General features: G+C 44.4%; 1 pseudogene; it reads left to right on the top strand.

Moving 5' to 3' along the window:
* Positions 1–3,052, top strand: part of LOC111950825 (sarcoplasmic/endoplasmic reticulum calcium ATPase 1-like) — a 160,138-nt pseudogene extending 157,086 nt beyond the window's left edge.
* Positions 3,053–3,315: the final 263 nt, after the last annotated feature.

The raw sequence follows: 3,315 nt of genomic DNA, 5'->3' as shown, positions 1-3,315 counted from the left end.
CCACAACTTTAGAAGTATGCTTGGAGTCATTGTCCATTTGGAAGACCCATTTGTGACCAAGCTTAAGTTCCTGACTGATGTCTTGAGATGTTGCTTCAATATATCCACCAAATTTTCTGTCCTCATGATGCCATCTATTTTGTAAAGTGCACCAGTCCCTCCTGCAGCAAAGCATCCCCACAACATGATGCTGCCACTCCCGTGCTTTATGGTCGGATGCTGTTCTTCGACTTGCAAGACTCCCCCTTTTTCCTCCAAACATAACGATGGTCATTATGGCCAAACAGTTCTATTTTTGTTTCATCAGACCAGAGGACATTTCTCCAAAAGTACGATCTTTGTCCCCATGTGCAGTTGCAAACCGTAGTCTGGCTTTTTTATGGCAGTTTTGGAGCAGTGGCTTCTTCCTTGCTGAGTGGCCTTTCAGGTTATGTCGATATAGGACTCGTTTTACTGTGGATATAGATACGTTTGTACCTGATTCCTCCAGCATCTTCACAAGGTCCTTGCTGTTGTTCTGGGATTGATTTGCACTTTTCGCAGCAAAGTACATTCATCTCTAGGAGACAGAATGCGTCTCCTTCCTGAGTGGTATGACGGCTGCTGGTCCCATGTGTGTTTATACTTGCGTACTATTGTTTGTACAGATGAACGTGGTACCTTCAGGAGTTTGGAAATTGCACCCAAGGATAACCAGACTTGTGGAGGTCTACAATATTTGGCGGATTCTTTTGATTTCCCATGATGTCAAGCAAAGAGGCACTGAGATTGAAGGTAGGCTTGAAATATATCCACAGGTACACCTTCAATTGACTCAAAATTTCAATTAGCCTATCAGAAGCTTCTAAAACCATTACATAATTTTCTGGAATTTTCAAGCTGTTTAAAGGCACAGTCAACTTAGTGTATGTAAACTTCTGACCCACTGGAATAGTGATACAGTGAAATAATCTGTCCGGAAACCATTGTTGGAAAAATTACCTGTCATGCACAAAGTAGATGTCCTAACCGACTTGCACAAAAAACTAATGTTTGTTAACAAGAAACTTGTGGAGTGGTTGAAAAATGAGTTTTAATGACTCCAACCTAAGTGTATGTAAACTTCCGACTTAACTTTATAAGCTTTTTATAAGTACAGCTTATTCTATTTGCTTAAGGATAGCATAGCCTACAGTCACATCCATGTTACTATGGTTCTGACTGTTTTCCCACCATTTCCCCAGCGTCAGCATGTTATTTCTGGGTAGTTGGACGGCATCAGCCTATTTCCACATCTCGAACATGGAGAGATGTCATCGTGGTGTTTTGTGATGGAGGGAGGTAAAGTCTGACTCTCTGCCAGGGTTTCCCATGGAGTAACCCTGTCAGAAGCTCCCCACAAACCCATAGGCCTAATCTCTCTCTCTCATGAGTAGGAAACATGTCTTTGGGAAGAAATATTATTATTAATAGTACTAGGGTCAGTAAAAAAGTAAATTGTGGTTCATTTCTCCAAGCCAAAATTAGACCGTGTAAATATGACATTGGCTCAGGAAGCCTGTTTTCATTCGGTTAGAACTCCATCCATATATGTCACAATCTCACCGCATTAACAGATGAGGAAGGAACACCTCCATGGAAGAGACGTTTGGGTAAAGTTTGGAATATCATTCATATTTGCCATTTAGCAGATACTATTATCCAAAGTGACACCCATTTAATGCGTGCATTAATTTTTACACCTGGGTGGTCCCTGGAATCAAACCTACAACCCTGGCATTGCTAGGGCCATGCTCTACCAACTGAGCCACACGGGACCAGCATATCAGACCATGTTTTGCTGCCCAGGTCTGGGATCAGTAGTTGTTTTGGCTATTAATACAGTGAACACAGGGTGTGTTTTTGTTCTAACGTGGCCCTCCTCCTCGGGACCCTAGTCTGTCAGAGAACCAGTCCATGATCAGGATGCCTCCGTGGGTCAACTTCTGGCTGCTGGAGCAATCGCCTCTCCATGTCCCTCCACTTCCTCATCCTCTATGTTGAGCCGTTGCCTGTGAGGTACAGTGTGTATATATATACAGTCTCTGTCCATCTGGATGGCTGTCTCTGTCTGTCAGCAAGAGTATGATTTATTGTGTATCCCTCTTCTTTCTCTCTCTGACCTCTCTCTTCTCTCTCTGACCGCTCTCTCTCTCTTCTCTGACCTCTCTCTCTGACCGCTCTCTCTCTCTGACCGCTTTCTCTCTCTCTCTCTCTCTGACCGCTCTCTCTCTCTGACCGCTTTCTCTCTCTCTCTCTCTCTGACCGCTCTCTCTCTCTGACCGCTTTCTCTCTCTCTCTCTCTCTGACCGCTCCTCTCTCTCTCTCTGACTCTCTCTCTGACCGCTCTCTCTCTCTGACCGCTTTTTCTCTCTCTCTCTCTCTCTGACCGCTCTCTCTCTCTGACCGCTTTCTCTCTCTCTCTCTCTCTCTCTCTGACCTCTCTCTCTGACCGCTCTCTCTCTCTCTCTGACCTCCCTCTGACCTCTCTCTCTATCTAGCTGATCTCCAGGTGACCCCTCTGACCTGGTGCCAGTGGATCGTGGTTCTAAAGATATCATTCCCTGTCATCCTATTGGACGAGGCCCTCAAGTACATCTCCCGCAACACACTTAGACGGTACAACTCACAGTTTCTAGAATGAGCTTCCCGTAGAGGAATGTGTTTGTTTGGTTTCCATAGAGACTGTAACGGGGCTTTGGTGTGACAACAGAGTTAAGGATAGCTTCTCTTCTAGGGCTTACTGGAAAAATCTCCCAAAGTGACGGTTTCTTACTTTCCCTCTTTTTCTGCAGTCTTTATTCAGCCTAAACTCTCCCCTCTCTTCTTCTAAAAAATGTATTCTTTCCTTTGTCTTTTCTCCCCCTCTGCTTCCTCCTTCCACCTCTCGGAACGTTCATATTTAGCTAAAACCTGCTAGGTTATATATATTTTTTTTGTTTCCATTAGTTTTTCTGGCTCCGGGTTAAGCCCTATGCGTGGACACATTCATGTATTGTAGACGTTCATGTGCTATTATTATTGATATGTTGTTTCTTCTCCTCAACAGACAACGACGACAAGAAGTACAGGAACAGGCAGCTAAAATATTAAGACTCCCACACACACACACACACACACACACACACACACACATACACGTTCACGTAGGCCCAGGAAAGCGTGATGAAAACTACAAAACACACCCAGGACTTAAACTTTCCACTCATCGCTTTTGACTCTGTACAGTAACATAGTGGTGCAATAGGTAGACCATGGAGAGAGAGAGAGAGAGGTAGGAGGAGAGCAGGGGATTGT

The sequence above is a fragment of the Salvelinus sp. IW2-2015 genome, linkage group LG23 (genome assembly GCF_002910315.2).
Source record: "Salvelinus sp. IW2-2015 linkage group LG23, ASM291031v2, whole genome shotgun sequence".
Taxonomy (NCBI): Eukaryota; Metazoa; Chordata; class Actinopteri; order Salmoniformes; family Salmonidae; genus Salvelinus; species Salvelinus sp. IW2-2015.
This window is presented reverse-complemented; position numbering and strand designations above follow the sequence as displayed.